Below are 13,220 nucleotides of genomic sequence, written 5' to 3'. Positions count from 1 at the left end.
AGACAGCATGCTTAAATGTAGGGACTACAAAAAGACCCTGCTCTACAATTCAGAATGCTGGTATTTTATTTAGATATCTTCTGCAATCTTTATACAGCAGAACACTATGAGGTCTGTGTTGTGTGGAGCTGAAAATGAAGATATGCAATATAAAAATCCTTACTAATATCAGAGTTAACCATAGTAGTTACTCTTATAAGGATGGTAAAAGAAGAACTGCTCGTATCAGATTATATTCTCCTCCAGAAGAATAGAGGGATCCATTCCTCTCCTCATGCAGCCTTCCTCTGACCCTCAAAGTCTGCTTCGAAGGAGTGGGCAGCTACAAAAAGAAGAGGAGGAAGGAAAAATTCTATTAAGAAAGTTAATAGATGTTGCCTATCTTGCTTTTTTTCTCCTCTCAAAAAAAAAAAAAAGTGGATGACACTCTGGAGGCAAATGGCTTCCTTATCTCATCCCAGCACTGTATTTATGATTACTAAAAATATATCTAATAACTAATAAGTTCCTTGAACAAACTGATAAATTGTCAAAAAATATAATTCAGTGTTCAAGTACACTATGTCCAATGAAGATGACAGACAATCAATTAATAAGTCACCCTGAATTACTGTTCCAGATTCTGCCAAGAACATTTGGATATATAAACGCTTATTAAGTCTCACAGATACACACAATTATATGTGAAAGGGCAGTTAAGATCAACCGGCCTGTATCCAAGAAGCCGTATTTGGAAAAATATCTCCTCCTCTCTTGAGAATTTAAGAGAGTTTTACTTTCAGAATGTCCCACTTTCTCCTATGAGACAACAGAGAACTTAAGAAGCATACCAAACACACATCGTTAAAACATTAAACATGTTATTAATTATTCTTAACCAATCCATTCCTTTTATTTTTTTTCCACTCCCGAGAGTCACTTATAGAGAGAGGAATTAGTATTTTCTATCTTCACATGCTACCTGGAAGAATGAAGGAACATGCACCCCTTGTGCCTCTTCTCTAGCATGATACAAGAAGGGATGTGTAAACTTGTATAAAGTAAGTCATGCCATCTGTAAGTGGAAAACATTAGTAGATACATTTGTAGTTTATGAGGAATACAGAGAGAATCTGAAGTGGATCTAAGCTCAACAGCAGTGATTGCCTAAGCTTAAAATCAACATTCTGAACAGGTACATGAAGGGGAATTGGATCTGCTCTCAAACAAAAATGAGCTGCTATGTTGTTGTTATTATCCCACCTTAAAAAAAAAAATCCCCTCTGACTCCTGTGGGTGGTATGTTTCTTCCTTAATCTCAGGTCCTCTACCAGAGGCCTGGGAGTTTGAGGGTTCTGTGCAATATCTTAACTGTTCCTAGCACTGCACTCTTCTGGACAGAGAGCTCTGATGTTGTTCCTGGGATTTGCTGGAACCACTCTCCCAGCTTAGGAGTCACAGCCCCGAGTGCTCCTACCACCACTGGGACCACCTTGGCCTTGACTTTTCACATCCCCTCTAGTTCTTCCTTCAGGCCCTGGTACTCTCCAGCTTCTCATACTCCTTCTTCCTGATGTTGCTGTCACTTGGCACTGTTACATCTATCACTACCGCTGTCTTCTGGTCCTTGTCTACTACTACGATGTCTGGCTGATTGGCCAGTACCTGTCTCTCCGTCTGGATCTGGAAGTTCCACAGGATCTTAGCACTGTTATTCTCCATGGCCTTCTGTGGAATCTCCCATCTGGACTTGGGAGGGTTTAGCCCATACACTGTGCAGATGTTCCTGTATACAATGACAGCTACTTGGTTGTGCCATTCAGTATATGCTGTTCCTGCCTGCATCTTACACCCTGCTACTATGTGTTGGACTGTCTCTGAGGCCTTTCTGCACAGTCTGCACCTTGGGTCCTGCCTAGTGTGATAGACTCCTGCTTCTATGGATATGGTGCTTAGTGCCTGTTCTTGTGCTGCTATGATCAGTGCCTCAGTACTGTCTTTTAGTCCAGCCCTTTCCAGCCACTGATAGGAATTATCAATGTCAGCCACCTCAGCTATCTGTCGATGGTACATCCCATGCAAGGGCTTGTCTTTCCATGGTACTTCCTCCACTTGAACTTCCTCCCTTTGCTGCTGCCTCAGGCATTCTCTCAGCAGCTCATCTTTGGGTGCCATCTTAGTGATGTACTCCTGGATGCTCTGGATATCATCCAGGACAGTAGCTTTGACACTCATCAGACCCCGCCCACCCTCTCTGTGGCTGGTGTACAATCTCTGGATGTTGGACTTGGGATGGAAACCTCCATACATTGTGAGGGGCTTCCAGGTCTTTACATAATATAAATTGAATTTTGGGAAATATCAGAAAACCAAACTGTTGAAGGTAGAAAAGCAATGACATTCCCGAATACTCACCAACATACTCAGGCTACATATGTAAAATCAACTTTACAGGAGATTGAATTTTAAAAGCAGCATTTTTAACAAGAAGTTTCTCAATACATTGTGAGAGTCTTGTTCACATTAATCAGAACAGAATTTTTAAAGAAGCACAGGGAATCATTAAATAAAACCCTCATAAAACTCTTGTCTGACAATTCAAATTTCCCTGGTCTGGACTATCAATGCAAGACATTGACATTCTTTTACCAAGGAAAGAAATCTCACAGAAAGCTAACTGACAGGCATAATTTCAAGTGCTTCCAACTCTAAACATGATAAATATTCCTCTCTTGACTTCACTACTGGACTCAGAATCTTCAACACAGGCAATCTAAAAAAAAAAAAGTCTCAAATTTGACTCATCGTGACTTTATGGATATGCCTATGGAGTTTTCTTGGCTAGTGTACAGAAATGGCTTGCCATTTCCTTCTGGGTCTTTTTTTCAAGTTCCCAGCCTAGCTAGAGGTCTGATATTCCCTGGCAGTGCCTCAACCAAATACTAACCAGGCCCAACTCTAATTAACTTCCAGGTCCAGATAAGGCCAACCAGGTGTTGCTGAAGTACTTTCTTTAAAGTGCAAGAGAACTGACAAATAGTTATTTACAAAGATAATAAAGATGGGATAAAAAAAAAATCTAAAAATCTAAATCTATGTCACTCCAAGCGAGCGAAAACTATTCTTCATGGTACCTCAGGATTTAGTTAACCTGCCTGAAAGTCAGTTTTCCACCATCTTGCAACCTCACCAACTCATCACCACTATAAGAACTGAAACAACATGCCTCACATTACTGCAGAAGCAAACAAAAAGACTGCAATGCATAGAAAATTAAAGTACTGCATATATTATTTTTAAAAGTTCTCCTTTCAGCCTCTTATTTAGTAAGAAAGCAATTTAAACTTGCCCATCTCTTTTCAGCTTTTCTTGCTACTAGGGCTTCCAGATGAAAAACTGAATAACCCAACAGCACCCATCTAGTTCCAACCTGGGCAAAGTTTCTAATAGTACAACAGACAAGCTGGGACAACAGCCACAAAATGTATGGAATTGAACTTAAAACAGTTTTGTATCTGCACAGCATTATTTCTGAATATACAGAACTGCTAAAAAAAATAGAAATCAATATGAATGACCACATTTGGAAAAGGAAAAGGAAAGGAAATTTTGAAGAGTTAAGTCTCCTTTGAGCTGGACTCAAACCTAGTGACTTTATGGACTTTTTTTGTTATGCAGCAAGATGGTTGAACCTTGATCATATCTTGTCACTGCTGTCTTCTGACTTCAGTCAAGCCTAAAGCTCTGGCATTACCTGATAATCTCCCATTTAATATTAAGGTCCAATCGTCTATAAAAAGTACTTTATTTTGAATAGAACCTATGTATGCATCAATCTACGAGGAAAGTACTAGGTTTGTGATCTGTTTTGTAGTTGGGCTTGTTCCTCCAAATTTTAATATTTTACTATGTTACTGTCCAAGTGTAAATAAAACTTTATAGATTTAATTAAGATCCCTATTTCACTCCCTTCTAGGAATTAAAAGAGTTATTCTAATCTAAGTCTTTATGCCTATTTTACGACTAGGAAAAAAATTATGTTGCCATTTGAAAATAATGAAAATGCTCTACTTGGCTCTTGATGACTTCTTAAAATCAAGTCTTCTACATTTCAATATTATTCTTTCCTTTTTAAAAAAATAACTAATAATTCCATGCAATTTTTTCACTAGGAAATCTCTCAATTATCACTGATTGGTCAGAAAAAAAGTTTGTACATTTATATTTTAAAAATGTATATAAATAAATGTTCTTATCATGTAGAGATACCAAATAGCATGTTATTCTAGCTAGCTCTATACACAGACATATCGAATGCCTTCTCCTAATTAACAAATATTCTAAGATTAAGACAAATGCATTTTGAAATAGCAGAATCAACAATACAAATCTGCTAGAACTACAGCAAAATAAGCAAAAGCAACTTCCCAAAAATACATTCACAAATACTCTATGAAAGACAACGTATATGGATAATTTAGAGAATGGGGATTTCCAAGATACTTCATTAAATTGCAAAATGTTGGCAGCTATTTATTTGAATTTCAAAAAACTATCCTTATTCTTCAGTCATCTGAAACTATACAGCCGGAGTAGGAGAGAGAAAAAAGAGATGGAATGCTTTCCTCATAGTTAAATTCCAAAATTAAATACTGACAAATCTTCACACTCACAACAAGCATTTGATACCATTCTTCATATTATATTTACTGTAATGAACCACATTCACAATTATTGACTGACAAGAGTTTCTTGTTCCAGCAGAATCATGTTGATTCTTTCCAATATGGACCTAACCAGACAATGACAGTAGAGGCAGCTTACTTTTTAAACACATTTCCTTAAATCTAGGAACGTATTCTGCTCTTAGATTAGCCATTCTATAGGTACAGTCCAGAATCAAACTACAGATAGAGTAATTCCAACAGATTTGAGCTATTTAACTACACAAAAAAAGATTCCTTTTAATTTCTTTTTGCTGGAAAGCCTCTTTCCTCTTAAATGTTTCCTGCTTGGGAAAGGAAGAAGAAGCTGTATGTGAACCCTTGAATTCCCTGGATCAGGGTTTCTCAACCTTATCAAATTTAAGTTGTGTGGACTTCAATTCCCCATGCTGGCTGGGGAATTATGGGAGTTGAAGTCCACAAATCTTAAAGTTGCTGAGGTTGAGAAACCCTGCCCTTGATAGTTATATTGATATGGCAGTTGTCTTCCAGGAATCAGACACTACACTACATTGAAAACAATAGCATTCAACCCCCAAAGAACAAAAACCGACCATATTAAAAATAATTACAGTTCAGGAGAGCAGGCTGAAAAATTGACTAGAGTAATTCACACCCATTTCATTTGGCATCACTTATTTATAGGGTAAAAATATGTTGATTCACAGACCAATTTAATGTATTTAATATACAATAAAAATATTAAGAATTAAAATATTCTCCTTATGCAAATCTTTCCTTGGCAGAACAAGATATGATCTGAGTAAGTTACAATACTAAGTTTGTAACATACAAAAAGTCACAATATACTCTGATGTAACTATGTCTGGTTTCTTCTAAGATGTTGCATCTGGTGAATTAAATGGGTGAAATTGGGGAGTATTAAAAACACATGCACAACATTTCCATAACAGACTGAAATCTCTACTAAATTTGGCTCAGGTTATTCAGTATAACATACAGGTTTTTAAAATAACATAGGTTGGATTTACCCATTTTTTTTTTCAGTCCATGTCTTTAGACCAATCATAATAGAAGCTGCTGTTCTTCTTCCTAAAGATACTGAAATAATTCCCCATAAATATACTTCTAGCAGTCTTGCATTCTTCAGAATGGCAGGCCTTAACTCAAATACTTGAGTGATTCTGGATCATGAGTGTCCTAAAATATCACATTTATTATATTTTATTATAATTTTAAAAATCAGTGATTAAAATAATGGTTAAATCTCTTTCAAGCTAAACTCGGCACCTAAAAACATAATACAGACGTTCATGCAATTTTCATGGCACCAAAAGAAAAGTGCCACTGCTTTTGAGTACAATTACAGTGGTAGCTCGGGATACGAACACCTCTACTAACGAACATTTCGGGTTACGACCAGCTTCGGCAGGAAAAATTTACCTCGGGTTACAAACTCACCTCAACTTGCAAACCGGATCCGCGGCCATTTTCCCTGCTGCCACGCGGTCGCGGCTTCCTGTGGGCGAGGTCACGGTAGCAAGGAGACGTTCGGTGAGGCTTGTGGTGTGTTTTGCGGTGTTTTGCGAAGGTTTTTGGTATGCGTGTTAGCATGGCTCCAAAGAAAATGCAGAGCAGGCTTGGCGGGAGTAAGGCTCTGAAGAGAAAATTGCCTCGGGTTGCGACCAAATTCGGGCGGAGGGCGGAACGGATTAACCGGGTTTACACTGAACCCTATGGGGAAATTCGCCTCGGGTTGCGACCAAATTCGGAGGGCGGAATGGATTAACCGGATTTACACTGAACCCTATGGGAAAATTTGCTTCGGGTTGCGACCAACTCAGGATACATCCAGAGTCACGGAACAGATTAAGTTCGTATCCCGAGGTACCACTGTATTTTAATTTACCAGTCTAAACTATATTATTCTCCAGTAATGTGACATCCAACTAATAACTAGGCTGAATCTTGCTTAATTTCCAGGCCCAAAAAAGGTCAGCTGAGTACTGTCATTTACTGAGGCAACTAGTTGTATTTGAAGTAATGGGGCTTTTGACATTTCACAGGTAATCGATGAGTATTCAGCAGTTAGTTTCCCACTAGTTAGTTACCTGCAAAATGAAACTGAACAAATACCAAGCAAGTGAGGGGGGGGAATGGGTCACGCACAGGAGAGATTGCCTATAGAAATGGTTTGCTTTTTTTCTTCCCCCACCCCTCGCAGAGCGGAGAGATTGGAGAGGAAGAGATTACAAGAGAGTAGGCGTACACACAATGGGGAATACACTGGGCTGTTTGTGTAGCGTGCTCACAGGTGCCAGTGCCAGCACATTGCTTTTGATGTGTATTCTCCATTGTGTGCCTGCTTATTCTCTTGTAATCCCTTCCTCTCCAATCTCTCTGCTCTGCAAAGGGGAAAAAAAGAAAAACAACAAATCAGGCTGAGGACAACACGTACTGACTGTAATGGCAATCACATGACTGAGTGACACTGCAAATGTCGTAAATGCGGGCATTGGTCACAAAGTTATTTTTTTAGCACCCTCATAACTCTGAACGGTCGTTGAACAAGCCAGTTGGTAAGCAAGGACTATCTGTATTGCCATCTCAAAGAGAACATATCCAGAATTTCTCTGCCATGTTTGAAAGAGTCCTATACAACAAACAACTGAGAGGAAACTCCCCATTACCCTCAAGCATTAAGTTCATCTGCCTCAAAACTAAAATTCCATACATGTCTCCCAAATGTACTTCTTTTCTTCATAGTGAAAACTCCTTAGTTGATATGTCAATGCAGATTAACAAGCTACTGCAAGTTCTAGCCAACTGACTTGACTAATAATATGTGACCCAGAGAGTCAAATTGCCAGGAATGTGAAAGAACCAAAACCAGACCAAAACTGATAATAATCATAGTTTTGGAGGCCTTGGGGTAGATGAAAGATTACTGCTTCAGTTAACTAAATATGTAAAAGCAAAGGCATGATGATATGATCATTGATTGTAAATGACAGCAAAATTTGTGAGTAAAAAAAAGTGAGTTAAAAAAAAGTGTTAGTAAGAATTCCAGCTACAGTACTAGAAACCACTTGCTGCCAGCTGTTCATTAATATGTAAAATAAATGTATAAGGATGCCAAAACCAACTGTACTATCAAAAGTAACTGAATTATTATTTATCAATGAAATTATAAACCCAGAAAAGTTTTAAACAATATAAGGGAACTAAAAAAAGTAGTTCAGAAAAAAAATGACAACTGGGAATCATGCTGTGATGGGGCTTTGGGATACCTAAGATCTGAATGAAGCCAACTGATTTGGGGTTAAAGCAGCCAAATGATCTGATATGTATAGCTGATCACAACACCAAAACAAAACAACAACAAAAAATTAAGCCTAAGCTGTTGCTAATTGTTATCCAGTAATAAATGTGTCAAAAAAGTAAATGTAACTGTAATGTATCAACCAGTGTAAGGGGACACACAAAACAACAACCTCATTCTTCCATATGGCTGTTATTTCTTCATAGAAACCTCAAATATGATTAGTATACCTGCCACCAGCATGATATTGTAATCAAATATATACAGGACTTTCAGATTGTTCCAATTGCTGTCACTAGAGCAGTTGTATAATTATATGAATACAAGAAATATAACAGCTTAATATTTCTCTCAAAAGGAGAACTGTCTTAGCAGCACAGAATGTGAAGGGAAAGCACACATTAAATATTTCAATAGGCTCAATATAGAAGACATATTGATCATAGTTAAATAATTATCCTATTTAACATGACAATGGTTAATATGCAGCCCTTATCACTGCCATACCTGCATTAAAGAGAACAACCACCGAACAGGAAATGTGGTCTCTCTTGGAGCAGCTCCAGTAAATAGCTTCTGTCACAGAAATCGTGAAAGACAACTAATGGAACTGGATTTTATAATTTTATTAAGAATTATTCCTTCAGCACTGGAAATAAAAATATACCATCCCAATAACTCAATGGATTGAAGATCTGGTGTCACTTGCAATATATGAATGAATTTCTAATCAATACAGGTTATATGGATTACTACAATGAAATATAGTCATCCTTTACTGAAACTATTGTGTAAGGCTTTACACATACACACACACACACACCTATCAATAGCCCATATATTTATAATATTGTTTTGCCTTTTTTTGCTTTTTTTCCTATTTTTTTCCTTTTTCTGTTCTGTTTAATTAACTGAATAAATAAAAAAAAGTAATTAACTAGTTGCAAAACCATGTTAATCTTGCAAATCTGCATGGACCAGCAGCATCCATCATAAAAAAGTAATCTCACATAAATGAACAAGATATGTTGACATGAAAACCATTCTGAGTCCAAGTTTAATCATGTTTCAGGGTAAATTCACAGGAGGATAGCTAATATTACCAGAAGACAGCTATGTTAAGAATAATTAAAAATCTTCAATTTTCAGATAAAGTTACAGAAATCAGGTAATTGGATTAAATCAGGTAATTTGAGAGTTTGATAGTTTTTCATATATTTTGGGGAGCTCAGGTTGTTGAGATCAGGACTTGTTTTTTGGGGGTTTTTTTTACAAAATGTCAAAGTGGTGGATATTTACATGGAAAACCAAGCTACATACATGCATACAATTATTTTGACATTCCAAATGTCATACATGCATGTCCTAGATTTGATTGTGTAATATCTGCACTACTTCCAAAATATATATACATTTATAGTCCATCAAGGGTTAATCTGCTGTGAGCTATTCAGGACATAAAATTAACTCAGCTCTGACTCAGCAGTCTGTCTTAAGCTGGAAACAGACAAAACCTCAGCAACAACAAAAAACAGACAATATTTCTCTGTTGCTTTAATGACTCCTTCCTATTGCTCCCAGTACATTTTCCTCCTTGCCCGGTTTAAAAATTAGTCAGGTGTGGTCTATTCCAATATACAATTTATTCGCATTCTTAAATCATGTGTGACTCATTTCCTGGCTTGAAAAAGGTCTCCTCCATGTAGACTAAAAATGTTAAACAATTTTAAAATTTAATTAACAAAAAAATTTTAAACAGAAGAAAAGCAATCCTTTAGAAAAAGCTACTCTCAAGAGTTAACTTGGTAATATCAAGAGAACTTAAACAATGAACTCAACCCAGTTGCACAGCACCACCAAAGATTTATATCAATGTTTGAAATGAAGAGGAAAATGATTACACTTAAAATACAAATATTGTTGCTGGTGAAAAACTGTTAAACATTTATTTGCATAATAGCTGTTTTGCACATAGTTTAAGGACTCAACTGAAAAGTTACTCTAATATAAAAACCACCAAATATTTCTAATATATTCCTAGATACTTAATGTTACATGTCTTGTTATAATGATTACGCACTGTAGCTTTCATTTTAAGTTTATAACATATTAATATTACCTTCACATACCACACATTGTTCCATAACTAAAACTAAAGACAGACATAACTTTTGAATGAATACTCAATTCTATTTTCTTTAACCAAAGGTTTATTAACATTTTAACTCTGAGTGACTACAGTTGTCATTGTTAAGAATTAAAATCCCTTCCCAAGTCCCTAAATACAGGTAGTCTCCAGTTTAAGAATAAGTTCTGTTCCCAAGGTCTATCTTTAAATCAAATTTGTATGTAAGCCAGAACATATTGTATAATACTGTATAAGTAGTATTGTGTAATGAACTTGAACCACTGTGTATTTAACTCAAATTTTGCTATAATAGGTGCCGTTCTTAACTATGGGTTGTCTCTAACCCAGGCATTCTTAACCCGGGGACTCCCGTTGTGTATATATAATATATATGCACCTCAACAGCAGATATAAGAATCTATTATTTCAAATACTGTAGTTGCTGAAGTATATTTTAAGTTATTAGTAAATTGAATATATATAATTAGAAGATTCTTTCCTTTTTAAACTGAGACATATGATGCTGTGCTCGAGTAAAGGTGTTCAGCAGGCATAGAATAACTTTTAAAATAAAATAGGGAGTGACTGAGATATAATAGCAGTATTAGAAATGTGCCTCTATTTACATCTGTGAAAGACTGAAGAACATAGCCTTGCAGCTGCAATAGAAATAATTTTTTAAAAAGAATTTAAATTGTGGCACAACATAACAAGGTCAGTAGTACTGGTCTGTAACAAACACTTTTTTTTAAGAGGCTGCTCCCTCATTCTGAACATCAATGCACAAACCCACAAAACAGTTTCTAAACCTTAATTTGTAACATTTTTGTAAATACTAAATATTAAATGTAGCCCTCCAATAATTTTTTTTTCTGCCTTTGAGTCAGCATTGACTTCTGGTCTCCTGGTTTCTAGCCTGATGTCTTAACCATCATGCCAAACTGGCTCTCCCAATTACATTATTGCCCATAAGATTACTTGGAAACTGTCATCTAGGGAGATAGACATACAGATAGATAGATACTTTATTTTGTTTAGTAACTGTTAAAAGTTTCCAAGTGCAGTATATACAGCTAACTAGACTCAAGAGCTAACATTAAACCCTATCTTCATTGTATTTAACGTTGCGAATTATACAGGTACTGTAAAATCTATTAAGTACAGCAAAAATCACAGACAGAATACTAGAAGCATCTAATTCTTTTCTTCATAAAATATGGTTATTAAAATGCTTGGATGCTATAGATGTAGATTAGACAAAGTCACAGAAGAAACCCACAGAAGAAAAGACACACAATTAACAAATATTTTAATAGACTAGAAGTCTTACTTCATTGAAAATCAGAATAAAGGATCTTTGTGTACAGTACTCATTTGTGCAGCAGTTTCACATTTCTTTTGAGAAAAGTCATTTGTACTTCAGTAACATCTTAAGGGCTACTTTGCTGTAAACCATAGCTTACAAACCACAACTGTTAAGTTCACACAGGACAAGAAGCCCAATCCAAACAAAGCACATTGTGTCCTGTGGTTAAACATAAATGAGATCATAAATGCAACTATATCTACATAATGACTTGCTACTCAACTTACCTATGAGCATCAATCTTATAACATAAATAAATGTAAATGTTCTACAAGTTCAGGAGCATACCCCTCTGTAAAAGCTTTGTTCAGTTTTGATCTCCTAACACCAATTAACATAACTTCTCTTAACTTAAAACAGAAGCAGACACTACATTAGGATAGAGTACATTAGCATATACTAAGACAGAGACGCCCATACTTCTATTAAGAAATTGAAACTATTGCGCAAAATCCAGTATAATAGCGTTTCTACAGCACAACTCATTAATGATAAAGAGTTAGATTTCTATGTACCACTTCCATTACTACAGGCCTGTTTCACTTACCATTCTTCCTCTCACTTAGAGGAGGAAGATTAGGGTTCCGGCCAGGATGGAGGCCTACAGTCAGCTCGGGCTGCAAGGAGAGCTCCTGCAGTTCATTGGCAACAGCTTCACTTTGGGGGCTTGGTGCAGCCGAAAGGGACACTGAGAGTGTTTCATCTTCATTTTCGCCAACCCCTCCTCCGTCCAGCCCATTTCCAGCAATGACGGAAGGGGGCAGGCACAGGACACCAGAGAAATCCACTTTGGCTTTTGTGATGACAGCCTGAAGAGAGAATGTTAAGAATTAGAAACATTTATTTATTTATTTAGACTTTCTCAGATTCAGGTTTATTCTCTATCTGCAGCTTTTTCTTTCAATTGATTTATCACTGCAAGTTCAAAATAAAGTTAGCTATTCAAGTAGTTTAATTTTGTTTCTTAAAAAAGCACAAATAAATTACCTACTACAAGTCAAAGCAGTTAGTGTTATTTTCCTTCTAAATCTCCCTTCAGTGAAGGAGTCACATTCATATCTAGGTATATATATATAGTGTGTAAGAACCACACTATTAATGCTACTATTAGGAAAAGATGCAAACACTGTATCTGGCTCAGAAAAGTCATAGGAGATCTTGAAACTGGCTAATTTTGGTCTGCCCCAATTCTAAAGTAGAGTCATTGTAAACTCTTTTCAAAACTTGATCTTCAGTATGCAGCATGAGACCCAGTTTGGCAGTACTTGTTTCTTTTTGCAAGCATTACAGTCTCCAGCAGAGCAGAAACACAATGATGGTGTAGGTAGATCAAAGCACTAAAATCCTCTAAACTTGCCAGAGGAGGCTATTACTAGCTGATGATTTCATCAAGCACAGTTGGCCCTTCTTCTTATTTGCAAGTACCAGGTAAGGTCCAGAGTTGCTTATCTCCAACTAGAACTCTAGCTGGGATACTATGGATTTTTGTACCATCCATAAACTTTATACTTTATACTTATTGTCAAATATTTTACATAAAACATTTTTATTTCCATTTTGTAGATTAGAAAACATTCTCCCTATTTTCCCCACTTGAAAAACGCCTACAGTAATCAGCAATGGTGACTATTGAATTCAGAGGCCTAACACTAAGATACAGATCAACATCCTAGAATTCAGCATAAACAGCAATTAATATAGTGCATCTTCTATTTTTTCCCAGTATAGCTGTAAGAGAAA

At 36.4% G+C, this 13,220-nt stretch overlaps 1 protein-coding gene across 3 annotated transcripts in view; it reads right to left on the bottom strand.

Moving 5' to 3' along the window:
* Positions 1–13,220, bottom strand: part of MRTFA (myocardin related transcription factor A) — a 95,768-nt gene that overhangs the window by 64,014 nt on the left and 18,534 nt on the right. For 2 of the 3 annotated variants that reach the window (XM_088141014.1, XM_088141011.1), the window contains exon 2: positions 12,028–12,289. The gene's annotated coding sequence lies outside the window, so the exon portion shown is untranslated. Of the gene's footprint in view, positions 1–12,027; positions 12,290–13,220 lie in introns of those variants that run through there. The other variant, XM_088141012.1, reaches the window with a different exon arrangement.

The sequence above is a fragment of the Python bivittatus genome, unplaced genomic scaffold, assembly GCF_059951505.1.
Source record: "Python bivittatus isolate LINGU-HERP-01145 unplaced genomic scaffold, Pbiv_v1 ctg000330_np1212, whole genome shotgun sequence".
In the NCBI taxonomy this organism is placed as follows: Eukaryota; Metazoa; Chordata; class Lepidosauria; order Squamata; family Pythonidae; genus Python; species Python bivittatus.
Note: the sequence above shows the minus strand (reverse complement) of the source record. Positions and strands in the feature narration are given on the sequence as shown.